The sequence below is a fragment of the Bufo gargarizans genome, chromosome 5, assembly GCF_014858855.1.
Source record: "Bufo gargarizans isolate SCDJY-AF-19 chromosome 5, ASM1485885v1, whole genome shotgun sequence".
In the NCBI taxonomy this organism is placed as follows: domain Eukaryota; kingdom Metazoa; phylum Chordata; class Amphibia; order Anura; family Bufonidae; genus Bufo; species Bufo gargarizans.
This window is the reverse complement of record NC_058084.1, coordinates 136,516,488-136,543,292: the sequence shown is the minus strand read 5'-3', so window position 1 is coordinate 136,543,292 and position 26,805 is coordinate 136,516,488. Positions and strand designations below refer to the sequence as shown.

At 44.5% G+C, this 26,805-nt stretch overlaps 1 protein-coding gene across 6 annotated transcripts in view; it reads left to right on the top strand.

Moving 5' to 3' along the window:
- GREB1L (GREB1 like retinoic acid receptor coactivator) overlaps window positions 1-26,805 on the top strand; it is a 115,902-nt gene that overhangs the window by 6,275 nt on the left and 82,822 nt on the right. Inside the window, exon 1 of one of the 6 annotated variants that reach the window (XM_044294467.1) lies at window positions 4,570-4,716. The exons of the other annotated variants lie outside the window; for them this stretch is intronic. The gene's annotated coding sequence lies outside the window, so the exon portion shown is untranslated. Of the gene's footprint in view, window positions 1-4,569; window positions 4,717-26,805 lie in introns of those variants that run through there. 6 annotated transcript variants of the gene reach the window in all.

Genomic DNA, 26,805 nt, shown 5'->3' with positions numbered 1-26,805 from the left:
CGGGTCCCAGAGGTGGGACCTCCTGCACCTATCGGACAATGGGGGTATATCCTAGCGATATGCCCCCATTGTCTAAGATGGGATAACCCCTTTAAGTTACAATGCTAGTTTTGGAAAGAGTGGAGAATCCCTTAAAGTCATTTCTGATCTGACTTGGGGCTCGTGCACACGGCCATAGCTGTCTTTTGCGGTCTGCAAAACACGGATACTGTGCCTGTGCATTCCACATTTTGCGGAATGGAACGTCCTACCATCTATAGAACAGTCCTATCCTTGTCCAGCCAAAATGAACAAGAGTAGGACATGTTCTCCTTCTTTGCGGGGCCGTTGAACAGATGTACGGACGCGGACAGCACACAATGTGTTGTCCATATCTTTTGTGGCCCCGTTGAAGCGAATCCGACCCCTAAAAAATGCGGCTCTGATGCGGACAGAAGAATAATAATGTTTGTGTGCATGAGCCCTTATGTGCTATCTGTGTGATCGTCCACATCAATAGAACCCATTTCCAATCTTTTCTAGCTGTCCCCTAGGATAGTGTGGCAATGTAATGAGGCTACTGGAAAATCGATTGGTTAACCATGCTATGAAACAACTCTGTTCTAATTTGTTAATTTGATCCCATGGCGGCTCGTCCAGCCACGTGGTACTCGACGGAGCTGAGCTGTGTGCCCATACTCTTATATAATAACATGTGGACCATCCTGGATTGAATACATTCATGTTTATCATTTTGTGACAAATTCTTGTTAGTTTTGAAAGTAAGTCATTGGTCGGTCACAGAAAGATTAATGCTATCAGGTTTATGTTGTGGGTGGATTTTCTATATTCTTCCATAATTGGCATCATTTGCTGTAACTCTTCAGGCATAATATTTTTATTTTTTTACAATGTTAATGTTTTCCTGGAAAATTGATGGCAGTTGTCCTGAGTAAATATGATTTAACCGTAAGCTGACCTTGTGTGTGTGTGTGTGTGTGTATATATATATATATATATATATATTATTTTTTTTTTTTTAATCCCGCCTTTTTTCTTTAACTTATGTTCTGAAATATATTTTGCCACAAATAGGTCCCCCATGAGGTTAGCAAAAGATATATCTGGGGGCCACTGTGTTTTTTTTTTTTTTTTTTTTTTTAAATTAATTAATTTTTTTATTATTTTCTCTGTAACTGGGGCATCCAAAGAGGGCTTTGTACGAGGCATTGCTGATAAGGGTCTGCTAAGACCCAGCAGCTCTGCTCTGCCCCCAAGACACCCGGGTCTGGTAGCAGCTTCCTCTACTCATTGCATACTGCTCATTGAGTGCTATGCACCTCTCTGTGAAGGTGTCAGCTGGTGTACTAGAGTGCAGGAGCAGGACCTTTTTAGACGCTCCAGTCAGAAACACATCTGATTAAATAATCGGCTGCTTTTCTGTTCGGCAGCAAACAGTTGCTCCAATTTTTTTTATTTAGATATAGATATATATTATATCTGTTTTTTTTTTTCTAAGCTCAGTTTCCAAGTGGGAGGTCTGATTGCTAGCCATCCTTGTATGTATCCATACATACACAGCTGTCAATCACTGATGAGACTGCCCACTTGGCTACTGAACTCGCAAAGAACAGAGATTTAATGAGTAAATGACAAGGTTTGCTGAATCTTTTATTTTTATTTTTTTCCCATAAAACTTATTGCCCTAATTATTGGCTTGTATAAGGGCGGCCATACACATTCAGTGGCTGTCGGCCTACAACCATCTTTCCCGTCCGCTCCTGGCTCGGCCGTACATGTCTGCTCATTGGGGAGAGAGGAGAAAGCCACTGCCGCACACTTCTGTTTGCGGCTTATCTCCAGGGAGAGCAAAAGTATCGGGCAAAGGTATTTATTTCTCCCAATCCTTCTCTCCCCAGATATCGTCTGTCAGGAACTCCCCAAACACAGGGGTGTGTGTTGTCGTGTATTCCGTCCTCACTTGAGCCTGTATTACAATGGCTGATATTTTGGACGATAATTGCTAATGATTGTCGCATGATCGCTTATTAGCGATCATTGTGCAGTGTACTACGGATGAACGAGCAAATACTTGCGCAAATACAAAATCTGCGCATGATGTCTAATAATGATCTGCTGACGGCAAATCGCTAGTCAGTATAGGGACAAGTGATGGCATAGCGGAGGAAATCGCTGCATGTAATAGCAGTGGTCCCCTCCGCTAGCGAGCAAGCGATTGCCGAGAAGGAACGCTTCCCTCCGGACAATTGCTTGCTCAGTCGGCCGGTGTAATACAGGCTTTACCCTCCTTCTCGGACGAGATCTTGGACTACGCAGTCCTTGGTTCCCTCTTGGCACTTCCCCCTCCCTCTGCTAACAATGGCTTCTGTCCTTGACCTGATAAGGGAGTCTTTTGAACCATTATTATGTTATCTCTTCTGGGTTAGTTTGCATTTGCATAGATTTCTCCCCTGTTTCGGAGCGGCTGCATTATTTCTCCTTCCACTTTAGTTTTTATCTCCTCTCTACAGTTTTGTTTGCTTTGTGTTAATAGAAAACACATTTTCATGGAGAGTTCCAACTTTTAGGCCTCTTTCACATCAGCGTGACGGATTAGGTCCGGGTGCCTTCAGTAAAACTCGCAACATTTTGCAAGCAAGTTCAGTCAGTTTTGTCTGCAATTGCGTTTAGTTTTTTCCGCTCGGGTGCAATGCGTTTTGATGTGGTTTTTCACGCGCGTGATAAAAGCCTGAAGGGTTACGAACAACATCTAGCAACCATCAGCGAAAAACGCATTGCATCCGCACTTGCTTTCGGATGCAATGCCTTTTTAATGAAGCCTGATTCACTTCTATGGGGCCAGGGCTGCGTGAAAAACGCAGAATATAGAACATGCTGCTTTTTTCACGCAACGCACAAGTGATGCCTGAAAGAAACGCTCATGTACACAGACACATTGAAATAAATGGGTCCGGATTCAGTGCGGGTGCTATGCGTTCACGTCGCTCGTGTGAAAGGGGCCTTAGGCGCTTGTGCTGGAGACCAATATAAAAAAGGCTCATGGGAGCTATTTACAGTAAACTTTCGTCTGGTCTGGAGTTCAGTCTTCTATTAAAGTTAACGCCATTGACGACAAATTAAACGAATTGTCTTACCCCCCCCCCACACGCTAATTTCTGTTATGGCCTCTTTACTACTCAACCTAAAGGTGGGGGAATTAAAATTAGTTGGTGAGTAGCTGGATGATCTCTCTGGCATATGGCTTCCGCCTAGCAGTGTTCCCCATGATGTCACCGGCACTAATGGGTGGGATTTACCGCTGCCCTAGCCTGTCAAACTGCTAGGGCAGCTCTAACGCTGGGTTCAGACCTGAGCGTACTGAAAGTACGCTCTGTATGTGCGATTGTACGGGCGTTTGCAATCGCGCATACAGAGACAAGCGAACGCCCATTGTCGAGCGTTCCCGCTGAAGTCTATGTACGGGAATGCACGACCAGACGCCCCAAAGAAGCTCCTGTACTTCTTGGGGCGTCAGACGTTTTACAGCGCGATCGTACGCGCTGTAAAACGCTCAGGTGAGAACCATTCCCATAGGGAATCATTGGTTCTTGCCCGCATAGGAACGCGCTGCAAAACGCTCAGGTCTGAACCCAGCCTAAAGCCCGACTATCAGTGCCGATGACATCACTGGCAAAACTGCTAGGCAGAAGCCTCCGCCTAGCAATGTAAAAATATAAACAAAACCAGCTGTATGGTGCAGGGCAAGGGAGAGCATCGGAGTATGAAATGCTCTGATGGTCATATCGGAGGGGGCTGCCTGGTCGAAAAAGGGGATATGTCCAGGTTCAGCTCTGACCCCGGACAACCCCTTTAAAGCACATGTGTAACTTGAACCTACTTGTTTTAACAATTCTGGGCATCTATTATGACCCTTTGTTGTCATTCCTGCTAGAAGTTATGAATAAATTATAGCAGTTTGCGATGAAGGGCCATCGGGGTGTTACCAGTAGGGGATGTGTCTCTGCACAGTCTACCACTTACAGCACTGACTGGATAGTATAACACTGTGCAGGGACAACCCCCCCCCAACTGGTAACACCCAGATGGACCTTCATTGCAAACAGCTAGTATTTCATTCGTAACTTCTAGCAGGAATAATAAAGGAATGGCACAGCATGGCGCCCTAAAAATAGATGCTCCAGACTTTGTATTACATGGGGAAGCCAAGTAATTATGAAAGCAGACTGCTCCTCGTGCACTACGCTTAGTCAGTTCTTTATGCTTGTGGTTCTCTTTCTTTTTTGTACCTTTATCTATCACTACATTTTGACTGTACTGACGCTATATTTCATTTTACTTGCGTCCTGCCATATAGTCTTATGCATTGAACGCTTCTTCAATAAAGGGTTTGGGAAAAAGACTGCACTCGCTTGTACAAAATGACATTTGCTGCATTGGGTGGAGCAGTGAAGAGGCTAGGAGGGGGTTAGGAGTGGGGATATTTTTGATCATAGCCCAGAACTGGATGTCTTAAGGAGTAAACAAGAAATAACTGCATGATGTAGTGACATACGATTGTGGATTATTTTGAGACAAGAGCAAAGACCTTTCAAAATGAGCACAGCTTTCGCGCAGAAAAATTGGTACAGGATTGGGGAAGGGGGGAAGTGACAGGAAAGCGATCACCGATGGCTCAGCGTTGGGGACTGGAATTGGGACTTGGAGATCAAAGACCCTGTAAGTGCTGCAGTAATCATAACCAATTGTTCATTTGCAGCAGGTTTGAAATTCCAGCAGACCACCGCACAGTATTTTACAAGCCCCTCTTGCGCTGCGATTGGCTGATGTGCCCTCGATGTGGCTTTTACAGTGTGGCGAGGAAGCTGCGATTGGCTAGTCAGCGGTGACCAGCTGGTCGCAGCGATCAGGGGGGTGGTACAACTCCCTTGCGCCTTTAGCTAAGATGTCCTGCTGTTGGGGACATGATGACCTATTTATTTATTTTATTTTTTTTGTTGCGCCATACGTGTATGCTGCGGGTCGGGAACTCTTCCCGCTGCACCGTACATGTATGGAGAAAGTCTGGAAGGGGTTAAACAGGAGTGATGTACTGCTGACAAAGGATGCATTTACTGATGCAATCGCCCGACAAACTAGCTTGGTGACGTTTTTAACGCAGTATTTGGAAATCATGTTAAAACTGCGACCCACCTGTAGCGTTGGCGTTATCCGGATAAGTTACAATTGGATTGTGTGCTGATTGACTGGTTGTGCAAAGAAACACATTTTGAAAATCTCTGGGGCAGAATGACCTTCCAAGACATCTGTTATTTCACCTTTATGCCTGTGCTTGGAAAAAGCGCACAATGGAAAGGGATTGTTACTGTTTGTAAAAGTCGTTTCCCGGTGACCCGACAGATTCTTGTCCATATAAAGATATGCTAGTGTATTCTGTCTGAAATGTCTGTTAGGTGCGGACCCCACCTCACCCCTTTCTATAGCGCTCTTGCGTATTGCCGACTAGGGTTAATTGGATCCTAATTCGCTAGATATGAGGGGGTCACGATCTATCAAGCTTATACTGTAGATGTGCTATAAATGTTTAAAATGAGAAATACCCATTTTATGTAATGTTTATTATCAGAATAATTTTTTTACTTGGTAACCATATAACTCACACTGAGGGGGAATCCAAAATAACCGCAGCACTCCAACGATTTAATGTCCTTGACCCTGGGTTCACACCTGAGCGTTCGCGATGGAGCACTCTGTATGCGCGATTGTACCGGCGTTTGCAATAGTGCATACAGACAAGCAAACGCCCATTGTCGCGCGTTCCCGAAAGTCTATGTATGGGAACGCGCGGCAAGACGCCCCAAAGAAGCTCATGTACTTCTTGGGGCGTCGGGCGTTTTACAGCGCGATCGTACGCGCTGTAAAACGCCCAGGTGAGAACCATGCCCATAGGGAATCATTGGTTTCTCCTTGTTGAGCGTTTTACAGCTCGTAGGAACGCGCTGTAAAACGCTCAGGTGTGAACCCAGGGTCACACCAAGCTTGAAAAAGACCAGTGCGGTCGAAATGTTGCTGCCCTCGGTGTCAATAAATTCCAGAGGAATGCGGTTATTTCATCTTTGATCCTCATGTGAGGAGACCCAGAGGCCGGGACTCGACACTGCGGGCACCGCCACATATTGGACTATCTGAGATTGCTCAGTGAGTAGTGCTGTCTTGATATTGTACTATAGTCACACTGAGGGGGGTCATTACTATCCAGAAATACTCCTATATTATGCATATTTCTGGTGCAGATTGCAGCAAAAAGGTGATTTGCACTGCAATCTGTGACTTTTTCCCGCTCATCAAGGGTCTAAAAAAGTAGGTGTGGTGGAGAAGAGGACGGGTCGGCAGGCCTATCTTTCATCATTTTTTTTTGCGCATAGAAAATTGTTTAAATGTAAGCCAGCTTGGAAGCGGTCTTAAAGGGAACCTGTCACCGGGATTTTGGGAATAGAGCTGAGGACATTGGCTGCTAGATCGCCGCTAGCACATCCGCAATACCCAGTCCCCATAGCTCTGTGTGCTTTTATTGTGTAATAAAACCGATTTTATACATATGTAAATTAACCTTAGATGAGTCCTGTCTCCTCCATGCTTGCGAGATGAGTCCAGTGTTCTCTGACTCTGAGCCCAGCCACGCCCACTGTGAAGGAGCCCAGCACCGCCCGCATCCTCCGAATCTCCTCCTTGCTCCCCGACGTCACAAAGCTAGCGCATGCGCAGTTCATTCCCTGAGACTGATGCCAGCACATGAAAGGAGCGCTATGCTGATTTTTCGTGCACAAACCTGAGGGAGCAGGTCTGTGTCTGTGCACAGCGCGTCACTGTGGGCACCTGAACTTAAGGGCTCCTTGTCCGTGCTGCGGACCTCAAATAGTGGTCCACAGTGCACAGGCATCTGCGGTGTGCACTCCGTGCTGCGGATGCGGTCCCGTTGCAAGATACGCAAGAGATGGGACATGTTTTGTCTTTTTGCGCTGTGGAGGGGCGGACCTGATAGCCCACAGAAGCATCTTTAATATGAACATTTATTCCTGAAAATTGATTGATGTAAATGATCGAATGATGAACGATACCTTAAAAGATGAAATCAACAAACTAAGAGCACGTGGTACAGCTGAATGCAGACTGTGCCCACTCACAGTAAAATCATGTGGCATCGAGCACCATGGTTGGACGGGGCCTGGTCACATGCGTTCAGCTGTTATAACTTGTCGGCAGCACATTCCTTCTTGTAAAGTGGTTTGCACAAACAATCACAAGTTTTAAACAATTGGTCATGCCTGGTAATTGCCCAGTGTAACGGTACGACCACATGGTGTGTGTTGTGATGTGGCCCTGCTGTGTTCAAGCACCGTGCAGCTGAAAGGGCCACAGAAGGCTCTAATTAAACTAACGAAGAGCGCTTTGTTCAATAGGTCTGTCAGTGTTAACAATTCCGCTGCGCGGTACTCAAATTTTCTGCCAGTGTTAAAGGACCCCAAGTTCAGATGTGGTTTGTACTTGGCAGAAACGTTGAGGCATGTCTACTGGATGAGGCACGCTGTGGTTTGAAACTCTGTATCATGCCCTAAAATGCTTAAAGGGGTTGCCTCATCTCGCTAGGATATTGTGTTATAGGTGAGAGTCCCACCGCTGGGACCCGCACCTATATCAAGAACGGAGCCCTGCAATGTGGTGGCTGGAGGACTCCGATCTGACCACCACCAAGCACTCTCGCTATAGTAGTGAATGGGACCATTCACTTCTATAGGCCCGACTGAAATAGCTGAGCCAGCACTTGACTATTTTTGGTGGCCCCATAAAAAATTAATGGAAAGAGGCTGCTCAGTGCGCCCTCCACCACTTTTGGGGCACCGTTCTCGATATACATGCAGGTCTCTGCAGTGGGACCCGCACCTATCAGACAATGGGGGCATATCCTAGCGATATTGCCCCCCATTGTCTCATATGATGCAACCCCTTTAAGCTTCCTGCTGCATTTGAGTTGAATTTTTAAAGTTGCAGTCTCATCAAACTGGGTCTCATTGCAAGCTCCCCTTGGAAGAAGCGGATTTTGCCAGGAAAACTACAGCCAGGCATTTTGCTTGCAGGATAACTGTAGTATTATATGGCCACCAATCAAGGCGTTTTCCAGGATTCCTCAGGATAGGTAATAGATATCAGATTAGTGGGGGTCTGACAACCAGCACCCCTGTGGAGCAGTGGATGTAGCCGCAAGCAGAAGGCTCCACACACTGTGTAGTTTCCAGTTCCAGCAAACTGCAAATGAGCCGCACAACCTCGGCACTGGCGCTACGCAATGGCTGAGACATGCACTTCTTTTGGCTTTGTCCACTGTATAGATGCCTGGAACAGCTGCCTGCCGATTGTTGGACCTCCACAATCTCATATTAATGACCTATCATGAGGATATGTTATCAGTATCCCCAGTAGCAGTCCCAGAAATCCCTTTAAGGTGAACGACCACCCATGCACAACGTGCGCTTGTGGCAGCTGTATCGAAGTAGAACTTGTGCTAATTCAATATATGACTCCTGGGACTTTTCCAAACTAGCAGGAAAATTGGATAGTTTATTTAAGGCCTCATGCACACGAGCGTTGTGCATCCGTGGCCGTTGTGCCGTTTTCCGTTTTTTTTCGCGGACCCATTGACTTTCAATGAGTCCGTGGAAAAATCGGAAAATGCACCGTTTGGCAGCCGCATCCGTGATCCGTGTTTCCTGGCCGTGAAAAAAATATGACCTGTCCTATTTTTTTCACGGACCCATTCAAGTCAATGGGTCCGTGAAAAATCACGGATGCACACAAGATTGTTATCCGCGTCCGTGATCCATGTCCGTTTTTTCCTATAATTTCAATAGCAAACTTGACTTAGATTTTTTTTTTTTCATTTTTCATGTCCGTGGATCCTCCAAAAATCAAGGAACACCCACGGACGAAAAAACGATCACGGACCTACGGACCCCGTTTTTGCGGACCTTTAAAAAAAAAAAAAAGTCGTGTACATGAGGCCTAAATACGACAAACCTTTGCCAATTGCTAGATTGCGTCATCTTCTACCCCAAGAGCAGATTTCGCCTGCTTTCAGATCCGTTGTGTGTAGGGCTGCAGTAAACGATTATTTTAGTAATAGAGTATTCTATCGATTATTTTTTATGATTAATCGAGTATTCTAGTAAGAAAAAATGAATTAATAGACTGTTTTCCTTTATAAAAACTCATCAGACCCCCTGCCATTAGTCCCCAACACCCTTCGTTCCCCCCAGTGCCATCAGTTCCCCCCAGTGCCATCAGTTCCCCCCAGTGCCATCAGTTCCCCCCAGTGCCATCAGTTCCCCCCAGTGCCATCAGTTCCCCCCAGTGCCATCAGTTCCCCCCAGTGCCATCAGTTCCCCCCAGTGCCATCAGTTCCCCCCCAGTGCCATCAGTTCCACTATCCCCCAGTGCCTTCAGTATACTGGTACCTTCCCAGGTCCGTAAACAGGGATACCAGCCGTGTCCGCTCTGCCTTTTGCGGAACGCCCCCGGTCAGCCCTATGATAGAAATGCCTGTTCTTGTCAGCAATTGCGAACAAGAATAGGACATGCTCTATATTTTTGGCAGGGTTGTGTAACGGAACTATGGATGTGGACAGCACACGGTGTGCTGTCCGCATCTTTTGCGGCCCCATTAAAATGAATGAGTCTGCAATGAGTAGACCCATAAATCCAGTGGTGTGAATGTGCTCTAATACTGTGCGATGCTGTGAGCGAAGGGGAGGTCAGCACGGGACCTGTCACAGACAAGCTCACTGGTGGCTGTCTGGCCTTATGCTGCCAACAGAGATTCGGGTTGAGGTGCAGGGTCACTAGATTCTGCTGCCCTCAGGTAGGGCACATCTAGCACCTCTACAACTACTGACCAGAAACAATGGGGCACTAAGGACAGCGCTATCTATGCCAGTGGGGAATTTTAGTTAGCATGGAGAACACTGAGTGAAGAGTACCACATGCAAGGCTGTACTTGTCATACACACAGGTCGCCATATTGCTTGCCATCTCCAGAAGACCAGCTTAGCAGCCTGTGACTTGCAAGCAGAGCGCATAGGTCCAGACACCATGGCTCTCAGCCTGAGCACCTGTCTCCTCCACAGGATGGTGCCACCTTCCTTCCCTACACATACATGCCAGCCTAGTGGCCCCGCTGGTACATTACAACCAGACCTAACCAGCCAGGAGCAGCAACATCCCGTTTACATTGTCGTATATGAACGTGCTAGTCACCTGGGGCCATTTCGTCTTAAGCTGAGACGCGTCTAACCAGACCCCGCATTCTTCTGGCTGCGGCGGGGCACGTTTTCTGCTTTTTATCTCGGGCACGGGCAGCAATGGAGGTGGAACACTGAGCTGGTGTCACTGGCCGCCTGATAGACTGGCTCTCAGATGCAGTTTCCAATTTCCCGCGCCGGGTCCTTGCTGTGAGCCTGAGGTGTCCTGCGCACTGCCTGCACTGTGCGGACTACAGCCTAGGTGTCCGTGTAACTGCCTGCTCTCCGGTACTGAACATTGTACTTGAAGGAGAGAGGGAGACCCTGCCATGATTGGCGTACACGAGCAGTCAAAGGACTTTGCAGGTGACCACGGAGCGGCGAGTAATTAGTGTCAGGAGGAAAGTGCAGCGCGGTGCGGGTGACTGTGGCGGTGATTAATAGCAAGCGCTTCACTCCCACTCCGTGGTCACATGACACAAACGAATCCTCGATGCAAAAAATTTGCCTTGAGGTTTTGTGTGTCGAATTACTCTATTCAATGGAGTCATCATTCTCGCCCTAGTTATGTGCTGCTTATCAAATGATAAATTAAGATCGGAAAGTTACACATCCAACTTGACAGCGAATGTCAGCAAACATCTCCTAGACATTGGATTGTTGTAGAATTGTGACAAAGCCAACGAGGTAAAATCATGGAAATCTAATGGTAGTGGTAATGAGTAGGAGGGGTGCATACCAGTAACCAAGCTGATCATCTGTATCTCCCCAATTTGGAAGAACTCATTTTATTATGCAGGATATAGCGTTTTATAGCAAACTTTATGTATTAAGTAGGAACAGCTGTCTTTCTTGGCAGATCTCATTAAATGCCTCTGAAATAGGTGACGTTCTGTTTGCCTTTGGGAATTACGGATTAAGACGTGATCTGCTGGGAAGAGGGTGGGGGGATGGGCTAAGAAAGATCAAAGGTTCAGTCTTCCATTTTATTGTAGGAAAGTACAGTACAAAACAGTCATGTTGTCTATATCTGCTGAGCAATATTTAACATGGTTACATTTCCACCATTAGACTGTATTTCTATGCTGGCCAATGACTGAACAGTCTGAAAATGATCATCTGATGGTTCTCATCAGAAATGGTGGCATCGATGTTGGGGCAATTATCATAGAGTAATAATCCAGCCCTCTATAGGTAGCGCTTTCCCATACATAGAAATTGTCTTTAGAAAAGTAAGAATGTTGGACGTTCTGAGGGATGGAGAACGGTACATGTGTGTAATAGAAATGTTAATAATAAAAAATGGAAACAAAATATTCAAAACATCGTGATTTATTCAGTATCAAGTATGAGCGCCAGGCGCCGTAATACCCGCACTTATACGCCTTGGCATGCTATCAGTGAGGTTATTAATGGTTGTCTGAGGAATCTTCTGCTACTCTGAATGTACTTGGGCATGCAAATCATCAAGATCGGCTTCTGGCAGCTCTCTTTGCAATTGCCGACCAATGACGTCCCAGATCTGCTTAATGAGAGGCCAGTCCAGAGGCACTGCAGGCCATGGTAGCAGGTTTAGGCCACACAGGCTGATCAGAGTAGACCGAGCAACATGAAACCTGGCATTGAAAAATGGCTCCTGAGACACTTTGGAGAAATGGCTGTACCACTGGTTCGACGTTCAAATCAATACATTGTCAAGTTTTTAGTGTACCTGAAACGAAGACTAGAGGGGTTCAGCTACTGTATGTTATGTCACTCAATACCATAATCCTGGGAATAGGACCGGTGTGATATTCCCTTGTGAAGTCCTCTTAATAGCATTGTCCACATGGTCTCCAGACCAATCTGTTATCACTGCATCTGAGATAAAAGTGGGACTCAAAAAAGCTTTGAGTGTGAGGTCACTGGATGTGATGTTATGCAAATGTCATCTCTGTACACGCATGCATATAGGACTGCTCAAAAGTTTTAGGCAGGTGTGGAAAGAAATGCTGCAAATAAAGTCTGGGTTCACACTTCAGTTATTTAGATAGTTATTTCCATCAGTTTGGACACATTCACTCGACCGCACCGTGCAAATGGCGGATACACAAAACATGGATGCTGCCCGTGTGCGTTCTGCAACGGGCGGCCCATTATAGAAATGCCTATTGTTTGCGGAGCCCCGGAACGGATGTAGGCACCCCACAGTGTGCTGTCCGCATGTTTTGCAGCCACATTGAAATCAATGGGTCCGCACCCATTCCGCCAAATTGTGGAACGGATGTGGACCCATTCATATGGTCGTATGAATGAGCCCTTATTGTGAGACAAATCCAGGTGTGGGTCAAAAACGCTGAACAAGTGGAAATCTTCCCATTATACCTTATCTCTCTTGGTTCACTATTGGTTTAGGCTCACAATCGCTGATGGACACCACTGACCAAGTAACTGAAGTGTGAACTGCTTTAAAAATGGAAGTGTTGATAGTTTATTTTTTATACATTTTAAATGCAAAGTTAATGGAAAAAAACTGAAATCAACTCAATATTTGGTGTGACCACCCTTTGCCTTAAATACATCGTCAATTCTTCTAGGTACACTTGTACGCAATTTTTGAAGGCACTTAGTGGGGATGTTGTTCCAAACGTCATGGAGAACTAACCACAGATCTGTGGATGTAGGCTTGGTCTAATCCTTCTGTCGTTTCATGTAATCGCAGACAGACACAATGATGATGAGATCAGTGCTTTGTGGTGGTCATATCATCACTTCCAGGGCTCCATGTTCTTTATGCTGAAGATAGTTCTGAATTACATTGACTATGCTTTGGTTTGTTCTTCTGCTACAGAATAGATTTGGAGGCAAGCAGATGCCCGCCGTCTGCATTAATATGATCGGATCCGTTCAGAACGGATCCGATCGATCGCTAGTGTGAAAGTAGCCTTAATCATACATCGGACTATAATTTTACAAAATCTCTGACTTTGTGCAAGTGTACCTAGAAGAATTGATACTGTTTTGAAGGCAAAGGGTGGTTACACCAAATATTGATTTAATTTAGATTTCACTTTTGTTCATTCACTTTACATTTAGTTGTTAAAAATAAACTAGCACTTATATTTTTGAAAGAATTCTTACTCTGCAGCCTTTTTTCCGACAATTTCCTAAAAGTTTTCTTTTCTCACAGTACTGTATCTATCTAGCAAGGGGATTTGGACAACAGGGCCAAGTGGCAGCTGTTACTTTTTCCCCTCCTCCCAACTGTTTGTAGGTAAGTCGCTGTATTTGTTTATGTGCACTGTAACTGCTTTTTTGCTGTTGTACCATTATTAGAAATACGTAAGCAGGATGGCTAGCGGGATGTTTCCAGTTGCTGAGCAACAGAAGATGCTCATATTATTCTTAATGGTATAAGCAGAGTCTGCGGCCAGCTGTGCTGCGGTATTCACCTTCCTGCCATTTACATTGGACATTTTTTCACCTTCCTCCATAAAAGCTTTTATTTTTCTGTCTTCGTACAGCGGTCAGTCATGTGTGTAACAATGCGCCTAAATCAGTAGCGACTTTATTTTTTTCTATGTAGTGATAAAGTGTGTGTGTGTGTATGTATGTGTGTATATATTATTATAATATTATATATATAATATTATTATTATTATTTTTATTTTTTTCAGTTTAAGGATTATTGCGCTTTAGCTAGAGAATAACATTATTTTGATTTTGATGTGCTAATTGATTCAGACGAGTGACACAGAAGTGACGTATCTCGTCTTCCCCATTGGCTTTTGTCACCATTCCTGGTCAGATCTAGTTCGGTCTGGTGGGTTTGCATATACTATTCAGGATTAGGTTTGGATTGCTAAATTGTCATTTTGAGTTGTGTTTTTTTTTTTGTTTCATAGCCTAAATACCTGCTGAGAGAAACGCAATCTTGTATCGGCTGTTTTCTAGACCGGAGAACTATGGTAACATCCCCCCACCTTTGTCATCTGGGTTTCTAAGCAACAAGGTCTTAAGAACCTGATATCTTCATTGCAAATGTTGTGGCTGCACATGTAGTATACTTCTCAGCTTCCTCATCTCCCTGCTTATTTAATATTGTCAACTTCTGAAATAATGGAAAAAGCTGATCCGGCAAGGTCATGCTGGCAAAAGACTGCGGCTGATGTGGAACCTTTTCCTATTAGTAGTTCTATTCATGGCAAACACATGCTAGCAATGTTTCTGCCGGCTTGTAATCTTCTGATCCTGTCCTTTTTCAATCTTAAATCCAGTGGTTAACAAGATTACAATCTGATGACTGATTTCTCGTGTGCCACACTGTTCATCTGAAGATGGTCCCCTGACATGTTAAGCTGATTGTTACATAGTTAAAAGGGGTTTTCCAGGATTTAAACATTGATGACTTGTACTCAATTACTGATCAGTGGGGGTCTGACTCTGTGTCCCCACCGAACAGCTATTAGAAGAAGTCAATTGGCCACATGGCCTTTGTGCAGCTCAGTCATAGGATTAAAGGGCATCTGTCAGCAGTTTTGTACCTATGAAACTGGCTGACCTGTTACATGTGCACTTGGCAGCTGAAGGCATCTGTGTTGGTCCCATGTTCATATGTACCTGCATTGCTGAGGAAGATGATGTTTTAATATATTCAGCTGAGCCTCTAGGAGCAATGGACTCAGCTCTCTCTGCAACGGCAACGCCCCCGTTTCTCCTAGAGGCTCATTTGCAAATATTAAAACCTCATCTTCCTCAGCAATGCAGGCATATATGAACATGGGACCAACACAGATGCCTTCAGCTGCCAAGCGCACATGTAACAGGTCAGCCAGTTTCATAGGTACAAAACTGCTGACAGAGGCCCTTTAAGTTGCAATACCAAGCATAGCCATTACGGTCTCTCTCAGCTGTGCAGCAGGGACCAGATATTGGATCAGATATTAATGACCTATCTAGAGGATAGGCCATCAATATTTTAGTCCCAGAAACCCCTTTAATAAGGATAAGACACAGGTCCTTCAAGTCTAATCTGTAATCCTACTGTTGGTAGTCGCCAATTAAAGGGGTCTTTCCATCTTGGACATTGGGGGCATATCACTAGGATATGCCCCCAATGTCTGATAGGTGTGGGTCTCACCTCTGGGACCCATATCTCTACATAGAATGGAGCCCGCAAAAGTGCTGGAGGGCAGCCACCCTCCATTCAGTGGGACCACTGAAAATGGCAGAACGCTGACTTGGCTATTTCCATTAGCCGGAAAGAAATGAATGGCGCATTGGTAGCACTTGCACAGAGCACGTCACATTAATTTCAATGGGACTTTCGAGTGTTTGGCTATTTTCGTTGCTGCCACAGAAATGAATGGAGGGCAGCCGCACATGCATGGTGCACCCTTCAGCACTTTGCGGGCTCCCTTCTAATTATACGTCTGGGTCTCAGAGTGGGACTTTCACTTATTAGACATGGGGGGCATATACTAATGATAGGCCCCCAATGTCAAAGATGGGAATACCTCTTTAACCTGTATTTTAAGGAAAAAAACTTTACTGACTCCAAATATGGCAATTAAGATAAGTCCCTGGATGAACATCCCATCTCCTAGAACTGTGGTACCCATAACTTGTGATATTGTCACTTTCCTCTAGACGTCTAGGATGTCCTCTTGTCTTGGTTACAGGCTTAGGTAAGACCATTAGAAAGACTGCTGTACTGTCTATTCATATATTTGTGCCTAGTAGTTATTCCGACCCTTAGAGTGCATTTACACTACTGGACAGTGTATGTATATTGCAGTTCGCAAAGCACGGATGACATCCATATTGCATCCGTTGTGTTTTTTGTGTGGACCCATTCACTTCTGTATGTCCGTTGTTCACATTTGCAAGGGAGAATAGAACATATTTTGTCTTTTACGGAAGGGACATACATTCAGAAAGCACACTAATTTCTTCCACGTGCTTTACACATCCTTATGTCCTGTTCTTGGCCGCAGGTTTGGACCACGGATCTATTGAAGTCAATGTGTCCAAAGAAAAACAAACGGATGCAACACAGACATGATCTGTATTTTGCTGATCCATGTTTTGTGGACCACAAGATGTGTGCCCCCATAAGCTTTTTTTTTTTTTTTCATACTGGTACTGCTCTCCACCATGGCTACTGTATGACCTTATACGCAGGTGCCCACTACTGTGCACAAAGTTCCACGTGTGGTCTGACTAGTAATAGACCTATGTACTTGTCATTGGCTTCCATGCCTATTTTGATACATCCAGTGACTTAATTCGATGACGTCACGTGTAGGTTGTAGTGGATGTCAAGTTGCTATCTCCATTTGTCTGGTGTGTGATCTCATGACTTCTCTGGGTAATTGTTTGCTGTCCTTTTGTCCGCAGCCAGTGGGGTTTTCTTCTACGGAACTTGTCTTTATTTCCTTCCTCCTGTAAGACTTAACCTACTGTTAGTACAGCGATCTGTGATTTTGGAGGTGTCGGCCAGAGAGCAGACTAGCAGTGATGTATGAGGATCTGTGTGTTACAAAGTGGAGTTAGAAATCATGGCTTGTTATCACAAAATGTTGCTGCTTTTTGAAGCCTGGGCCAGGGACCTTCAGCTGTGATCATTCAGAGCTAGCCTGGCATAGAGCGAGGCACAGCGTGTGCAGATATGTTCTTTCTGGTTCGGTTTCTCAGGATTGCAGAGTTTGGGGAGGTGAGCAGGGTTATTTTTTTACAGCTTTTTCTTTGCAGAAAATAGTTAGATGTGATTCCATATACTTTGCACAGAAAAACACTGGCGAAAATTTACTAATAATGTATAATGGGGAGAATTATCAAAGTCTGATGTTGTATACTGGTCTTTAAAGTCCCTTGCGCTGCTGGACGATACAGGCGTCGTCATATATTAGGCGCATGTGCTAGAATCAAATCTATGGCCATAGATTTCCATCTTCATTTGTGCCTGAAAACTGGTGCAAATAAAGATAAATGTGGTGGACCCACTGACCGCTCCCACTCCCCTGTCCTCATCAACACCCCCCCCCCCCTTCCCCAATACCCTTTTCAGGAAAGTGGCGTGGAGGCACAGAAATGTCACTTGTGAGAATTTTTTTTACTCAAAACAAAATTGACTAGGGGTAGATAGTGGGTATGAGTTCCTTCTAGTATATAGCTTCTGCCGCCAGACTAATGATGCCCTTTTATTTTCTATCTACCAAGCTATGCTCACACAACGTAACTTTTATTCTAAATGCATTAAGATCCAGTACTTTAAAAACCTGGTTATTGGGCGCTTACAGGGTGAATATGAAGACTGTACTGCTGTGGGTTTTGCCAGCTCCATAGTGTCATCAGGGAGCTGGCTAAACATGTTGGGGGGGGGGGTTGTTTTATTGCATTTTTATCCGTGAATCCCCCAACTTTGAACAGATGTTGCGTAGGACAGCCATAGATGCTTGTGGCAGCCTTTTCATATATGGTTTCAAGGTATTGTCCTCTGGCGCTTGGCACTTGTACTTTTTTCATGGAGGCTTTGAGGTGTCCACGTTAGAGGAAAGTTGAACGTGGTTGGCAGCCTCACCTTTTGGATGAGCGGACAACCATGTCCTACATGGCCATGCTGATAACCGAAACAGCTCTGTCATGATTGTAGAGAGGGGATCCAAAGTCTCGGTCTATGTGGGTGGTTGGAGAGCTGGAATCCTCATGGGACAACTCCTTTTTAGTGCAAGAACTGGTCTGGACTAATCTCAGTAGCCAGCATGCCTAGAAGTTTTCAACTGGCACCTAACTTTTTGGGATGTTTCCTATTGTTTATCTCAATAAAACCTATATGGCCGAAGGTAACTAACACTATGGAGACGTTCGTATTTATTTCCCACCTTAAACTTTAGCTTTACATTACAAACGTTGTACTGTTTGAGTTGTAGCGAGTGCTTTTACACTGGGCATCATCGGTACGGGCTGTTCCAATTTTGCAAGAGGTAAAAAGGTCATGTACAAGTAGATTCTTTTTATTTTTTTCCCTTATGGCGGAGAGCATAATTCCTCCTGGCATTTTGTTTCTGGTAATTTACTGCAGACAGTGAAAATATGAAGTACATTGTACAAAATGTACCGCTCTCTGCAGATAAGGGTTGCGTTTTCTTTTTAAGCTTGTATTGTAGGAGAACAGCGTGAGCTGAAGTACAAATGAATCATCTCAGACATCACTTGGCTGTGGATGGAGACCTTTTTTTATTTTCCACTCCTTTTGGAGTGTACACAAATGGCTCCTGCCTATGGCATATGGAAGATTGTGTGTGTGGGATGTCTAAGCTAGTATTTATAATGGTTTGATAATGACGCTTTAACCCTTCCAGTGCACCGGATACCTACCCTTCCCTCCAACCTGAGAATTGGGCCTTCATTGCTTAGTGCACTTATTATTTAAGGGCAATGATTAGCAATAGAGGGGGAGATTTATTAACCCCCTATGCCAGAAAACTGGCATAAAGAAAAAGTGCAAACCACAGGTTTTTAGGACTTTTAAAATGCTATTTTCACAAACTTTTGCTTAAATGCAGTTTGTTTGCCACTTTCTGAAAAGGGTAGCAGTATGGGCAGGTCTATTAACTACATTTATGTGCAGCAATCGCTCGGTATGGGGATGAATGATCGCCACTGTGATTGTTCATGCCCACACAGATTAATTTTTTTGTTGGTAGCCCATCTCCCTCTTTACACAGAGCATGGTGTTGCCAACAAATCACCTGAAAGATACTCATTTATCAGGTGATCAACAGCTCCTTTACATGGAGCGATTATTGGCATATAATCTGCAAATTATCATGTTGCAGATTTAAAATCTGCACTGCACGTATTTCCCTATCGATTTCACACCGATTTAAAAAAAGTTAATAAAAATTTACTTAAATCATATCCAGTTACTGCTAATTTCAGACATGGTTCAGTGGCGTAAAATCTGCAGTGTCCATGCCCCACGTGGACGTACCCTAAAGGTGGCTGTATACATTAGATGAATATCGACCAAATTTGCCGACTTCAGTGGGACAGCCAATTATCTCATGTGATGTTCACTTCTGACCCATTGTCTGCTGTCGGGGAGAAAGAAGGGTCGGGCATGTTAAATTTTAAAATGCTCAATTGTTTTTGCCCTCAAGGGATTTTGGTAGCACCTTACTCCCCTGTGCATTTTATATAGGGGCCCAGAAGGCCAGTTTAAAATAAATTTCCCCTTTTCCGAGGTAGCATCAGTGATAGAAACAAAGACCACCAGAATCGGTAATGGTCAAAGAGTGCCACTGATTACCCGATGACTGAGTGAAATGCTTGTTCATCGGGTACTCATTCATGTAGACACACAAATTGTTTATTGCTCAAGAGATTATCTATTATCTCTATAGTACTGAAATAGAATGCCACAATTATTTTTTTTTCTGCACAAAAGGTAGTTGATTATCTCAAGTGTCCAGCCATCTTTCTACTAAAAGGAGTGGTTTAGGATAATTTGCATGTGCTAGTGCTTTGGGTGTGGGGATTACTGTCAGAAGATCGAGTTCAGGTCTGAAGCATAAGAGTTGGTGGGGGTAGTTGTTTTTACTAAGAGGAGAATCACTTTAGGAAGCATGATAAGCCTGTCTGGAAAGATGTGTTTTTAAGGAACGTTTGAAGGTAGGGAAGTTGGGAATTGACCTAGTATTCTGGGGCAGAGCATTCCAGAGAGTAGGTGCAGCTCGAGAAAAGTCGTGAAGATGGGTGTGAGAGGTATGAATTATGGAAAATGTTAATCTTAGACCACTGGCAGAAGGGAGGGCAGGAGTAGGGTGGTAATCGGAAATACGGGACGAGATGTATGGAGGTGCAGCACTGCGGAGAGCTTTGTGGGTGAGGGTGAGATGTTTGAACTGTATTCTGTGGAGGATGGGCAACCATTGAAGTGACTGGCACAGGTTAGAAGCATCAGTGTAGCTGGTTGACCCTTTGTCTTGTATTATTCATGATCCAGAAGCCAAAATAGTTTAATGCCCAGCATTTTTCTTAAGATTGGCCTTTTAGAGTGTGCGTTCATTTCCGTTGTATGTTTGTGAGAGTTTAGGAACAGAAATCTGAGCAAATATTTTGTGTGGGAGTGTGACAGTAACTGGCCAGGGTCAGAGCAGGATTGATAACAATTCTAGGTCACAGAGCCCCAGTGTCTAGGATGAAATGCCACTTACTGGCATGCAATGGAAAGCTATGCAAATGTTTTATTTTAAAAGGATAAAGTTGAAGTACTGTATATAGGTTTTATAATATATATATATATATATATATATATATATATATATATATATATATATATATATATATATATATATATATATATATACACTTTCAGTAGCAGTACTGGCTCCACAATAAGATATTCCTAATTAAGCAAGCCAGTTTGGTTTTTAGCCACTCGGCATAGTACATGGATTTCCTCCAATGACTGGTTCATGGTCCACATTTTGTGGTTCTATCTTTTTGGAGAAGGACATACTACTGCAACATGGATGATCTGTGTGCTTTCCACAACCGTATGTCTGTTGGCCACAAAATCCAGACCCATTGGAGTTTTTGGGCAAAAATTGCGGATGCAACATGGACAGTATCCATATTTTGCATAGCTGCAATTTGCAGACAGCAAAATACATATGGTTGTGTGCATGAGCGTGTAGGGTATTTGTTCTGGGAAATCTGTCATCATCAACCTCCATATCCATCTATTTGCAAGGCAGTGGCTCACCTTCTGGCTGTGTTCCCAAATTAGGATACTTTCTTAATATGCAGATTAGGCCTTTGGTGCAATGAGGGCGTCACCTTCGCTCTTGTTGCACACAAGCTCCACTCCTTTCTGTGGCCAGCCCCTCCCTCTCTGCTTTGACAGCAGCAACACATTCTTTTTACCTAATCCTTTTTTTTTTTTTTTTTTTTTTTTTTATTATGAACATTTTTATGGGGGCAGCCATCTTACCTTAGCTGTTCTTAACAGTATTTACACAGCATTAAAAAAAAATTGCTTTACGTCAGCCCTATGGGCCATAGACACAATGGTGGGGGGGGGGGACCTCATTGACTATTGGAGAGTCTTCTAAACTGCAGTCGTTGTACAAGGAAAGAATAGATGAACTCTGACAATCACCTATTGTGAATGGTGGGACCTGTCTTATCTGTTACTGTAATTATGCCTGTAATGCTATCACCTCTCTCTATATATAAATAAGTAGGTAACTACAGTAAAATGATCTGTACACACTAAGAAGTGGCGCCTATTAGACTTGGTGGCCAGTGCGAAAACTGCAGGATGCAATAAATATTGATATGGGAAATTTAAAAATAACCATCAAAAATGTATTCAAAATGTTAGAATGCATTAAAAAATAAAGAACATTTTCCTCAACTCCACCACAAATGCCATCCGACGCTGCTCTATGTCCCACTCCGGGGCCAAACACACAGGAGACACTTGGACTTACTACTCGGCCAATCACTTGCCACAGTGGCCAACTATCTAATGTGCATGCCAGCCTCTCAATTCCTTTCATTTCAGGGGAGGTAAGGATTGGGTAGTTGGATTTCAGCTGCCTAAGGCCTCATGCACACGACTGTGGCGTTTTTTGCGGTCCGCACACCGCGGATCCGAAAAAAAACGGAAGCCGCCCATGTGCCTTCCACAATTTGCAAAACGGACAAGAATAGGACATGCTATATTTTTTTTTTGCCGGGCCACGGAACGGTAAAACAGATCCGGCTTGGAAGCGGACCACAAAAACTGTTGTATTCATGAGGCCTAATACTATTATTCTTGGGTAGATGAGCTGCCGCCAGAGATGTCTGGCAATGGCTGTCCTCCCTCTCCCCATAAAGGACTTGTGTATTCTTACCCAATTGTGTGTGAAAGGGTCTGTAAGGTAGCTGTCACATGGCCGACAGCTGTCTTACCCTGGTCCATTCACTACGCTGGTTGCCCATTGAGTTTAGGATACAGTTGAGGGTAAGTTCACACTGAATCTACTGAACTTTTTTGGAGAAGGATTTGAGGCAGATTTTTCTGCAGGTTTTTCAGCGAAAGCCAGAAATGGATTTGAAAGAAATCAGAAATACAAAGGATGGGCTTATACTTCTTCCTTTTAGATCTTCTCCTAGCTTTGGCTGGAAAACCTGCAGGAAAGAACCTCCTCCAAAAATCCTACCGTCTAAACGTCCTAATAAAACCCATAAACATGTAAAACGTGCTGCACTGCCCTATATTTCTTTCCTCGCTCCTGTCTACCACCCTACCCTTGCTCTGCGTCGGGAATGGCAAACCTACTGCTCTTCAGCTGTTGCAAAACTACAACTCCCAGCATTCCCATGCTGCCTACAGCAGGGCATGGTGGAAGTTGTAGTTCTACAACAGCTGGAGAGCCGCAGGTTGGTCATCCCTGCTCTACGTTCTTGTCCAAGATCAACATCCTCCATTATACAAACCTTGTGCTATCTCCAAGACTTTCCTCATGCTGCACCAATTCTCTGGAATTTTCTACTCCGAACAGTCAAACTCATTCTCAAAATCCATTGTTTTAACGGAGTCCGAAACAAACAATTGTAATAACGGTCATTCATCCCAATTACAGTTTGCATCTGGCTGCATGAGCGGCACTTTGAAGAAACATCGATCAACATTATGGGTACTGCATGATTCTTTAGAACAGATGGCTGCACCTCTGTTGCCACCCGTTTCCTCATAGCTTGTAGGCATCATTATGATCATGTACGCTCTAAATCGTAAAGCACTGCAGAATATGTTGGCACTATGTAAAGATTATTAGTCACTATACCTGTACTTTCTTCTGACCGAGGAAGATTTCACAAAGCTGGTGTAAAGGAAAACTGACTTAGTTGCCCACAGGAACTAATTAGATTCCACCTTTAATTGTATAAACAAGAATTGGTCCTTGATCCATGTGAACTTGGTGACCCACCCTAGCTTTTCAAAAAGCCAGTATAGACACCTTAAACTGGTTGTCCGTCTTTGGAACTTGAATTGTCAATCCCAGACTCGCCTGCTCCCGCCTCTGTTTCAGGTCCCTGGCTCCCAGGCTTCCTTCAGTAGTCTAATAGTCCTTGTCCTGTAAACTTCCAGATGGTGGGCTCACATAGGCTGCTGCAATCCAGCAGTGATGTGCATCTTGGGGACACGTCACTGATGAAGCCAGTTGTTTTCTGTGACTCCATATGTGAACCTTTTTCTGTCCGAAAATGTACAAGACAAGGACCAGAAGACCGCTGAAGGGACCATGGAGCAGGAGAATTATTTTTCCAATAGGTACAACAGGTTGAGCTTGACGGTTTAAAAAAAAAAGTTCTCAAAGCTGAACAGCCCCTTAAAACAATCTAAATAGAAGTAGTTTCCATACCTTTTTTTTTTTTTTGCAAACTGGTTCTTTGCAATTATAGACTTGAAACCATTTTGCCTTAATTACGTTACTGTGCATAGTGACCTCACTTTGTTGTGGAGCTAAGACCATTTCTAAATGTAAATTTTTGTTTACCAACCTTAAAAGCTCTAGCATTTGCTCTAATTGCATTAAGAATGCATACCATCCTCCTTTTGATATGCTGATTGCCTATCTGTAAGAACAAAACCCTGCAGTTTTACTATTGTGATGAATGACTTGACCTACAGTGATGGATGAGATAGCTGGAATGGCTCTGCACTGTAAAATCTTTGAAGGCTGGTCACCATTTGTGATACTGGAAGCACTTGGAGACTCATTACCACTGACTTAAGTAGAAATGGCTTGTATATGCCAAGATTTTTTATTTTATTTTTTTATTTTATTGAATTCCGCCTTTTGTCTGATAAAGTAAGTTACGGTTAAGCTAGGTTGGAAGATGATCGGTGATGCACTAAATAAACGCTAACATTCAAACAGAATGTAATTCTAGGACAAAAACTTAAGAAAATTGCATGAGGTCTTTTTGATTGTCTTCCTGTTCATGATGGTTAAGCTCTGTTCACACTAGCATCATGGCTTCTGTTCATAACTAAACCATGATTCAGGTGAATGGTCAGATTTCGATAGATGCCAAGATTACTGATTATTAAGGTATGAGTTCTTAAGGGTCTTCTCAGATTTCATTCGTAAGCACAGTATGTTTACCGTGTGTACTGGGAGGGTTCTTAGGCCCTGATTTATTAGGACCAGTGTGCGCCACCCCAGTCTTGATAGGCCCTGCTCCACCAGAGGAAGTTTTTAATTTATAACGAGGTGCAGACTTTGTCATGAATTAAATGCCTTCTCCAGCAGTCCATGCACCAGACTGGAATCTAAGGCTACTTTCACACTGGTGTTTTTGGTTTCCGTTTGTGAGATCCGTTCAGGGATCTCGCAAGTGGTCCAGAACGGATCAGTTTTGCCCTTAATGCATTCTGAATTAGGAATTTCCCCTCTGGTGCTTACTTAAAAAGGACTTGTCGGTCCCTATTGACTGGACAGAGGCTTTTGGCTTCCATTTGACTGGTTTAGCACTCCTGCAATGAGTGTGCTTTCCTCATCCGTTTGTCTATTCCATGGCATCCGCAAAAATGTAGAACATGCCCTATTCTTGTCCGTAGTACGGACAAGGATAAAATAAGACTGTTCTATAGAGGGCTGGACGATCAGTTCTGCAAAATGCGGAATGCACACGGCCAGGATCCGCAAAACAGGCAACTGTGGTGTGCACGAGCCCTTACATTGGGATTGCTGTTTTTATCATGGATGAGTTCATATTCCATCCAGGCACATCCTATAAAAGATAAGTTTCCGGTAAGGCTGCTTTCACACTAGCGTTCGCTGGTCCGCTCGTGAGCTCCGTTTGAAGGAGCTCACGAGCGGACCCGAACGCAGCCGTCCAGCCCTGATGCAGTCTGAATGGAGGCGGATCCGCTCAGACTGCATCAGTCTGGCGGCGTTCAGCCTCCGCTCCGCTCGCCTCCGCACGGACAGGCGGACAGCTGAACGCTGCTTGCAGCGTTCGGGTGTCCGCCTGGCCGTGCGGATCCGTGCGGATCCGTCCAGACTTTCAATGTAAGTCAATGAGGACGGATCCGTTTGAAGATGCCACAATGTGGCTCAATCTTCAAGCGGATCCGTCCCCCATTGACTTTACATTGAAAGTCTGGACGGATCCGTACTAGGCTATTTTCACACTTAGCTGTTCTATGCTAAAAATAATGCAGACGGATCCGTTCTGAACGGAGCCTCCGTCTGCATTATTATGAGCGGATCCGCCCGAACGCTAGTGTGAAAGTAGCCTAAACCTGTTTGGATACGTCTTGAGCTTTTCCAATGCAAAGAAAGGGTCGTGTGAACAGAACCTATATCTTCAGAGAATCTATTAACTTTTAGTAGATAATTTAAGGCAACTATAGTTCTTGAGGTTTCAAACAGTTTTCTCTTCTTGCCTAATTTTTCCAAAGTTGCTGCTGGTTTTGCTTTGAACATGTGACACCCATGGCCGCTGCCTGACCTTCTTGTAGGTGTGTACTCCAATAATGTGCAATTGCTCTATTTTAAGACCTCACTTTCATTACTAAATGACTTTCAGCGAAGAATAGGCTGTTTAGATTAGCTTAACTTGGTCACAGGCCCATCAATGCTTTGAGTGTGGCTAATTTAGTGCTGTTTTATAGTAGGCCCGTAACTTAAAGGGGTTGTCCCACTTCATAAAATAGGTTTTATCTAATCTATTTACCCCCACACAACATATCTTCCTATCCATGTTATTATCCAAAAGCTACCTTTCATTCAAAAAATCATGTAAAGCGATTCCTTTGTTGTTTTCTGTATCCCATGGATACGGCCTCTTTCGTCCGGCCGCATCGCTGTGCCGCGCCTGCGCACAACGGCTGAACAAGTACTCGGGCCGCCTCTCCATTCCTACAAGTACGCGCACGCCCGCGCATGCGCAAATACAGCAGGCGGGTGCCGGAATCAAATAGCCGGCACCCGACCTCTATGACAGGGAGCGGGACCTTAGGGGTTAACTGCCGCTGATCGCAGCCCCCTATCATAGAGGTCGGGTGCCGGCTATTTCACTCCGGCACCCACCTCCTGCATTTGTATTAACATTGGTGGCGCAGTGCGCCCCCCCCCCCCCCCCAGTATAATATACATTCAGTGCGGCCACCCCCCCCCCCCCCCCAGTATAATATACATTCAGTGCGGCCACCCCCCCCCCCCAGTATAATATACATTCAGTGCGGCCACCCCCCCCCCCCCCCCCCAGTATAATATACATTCAGTGCGGCCACCCCCCCCCCCCAGTATAATATACATTCAGTGCGGCCACCCCCCCCAGTATAATATACATTCAGTGCGGACCCCCCCAGTATAATATACATTGGTGGCGCAGTGGGAAGTGCCAATGAGGGTTAAAAAAATAAATAAAAAATTAACTCACCTCCTCCAATTGTTCGCGCAGCTGCCGGTCTCCTGTTCTATCTTTAGGACCTGTGAAAGGACCTTTGGTGACGTCACTGAGC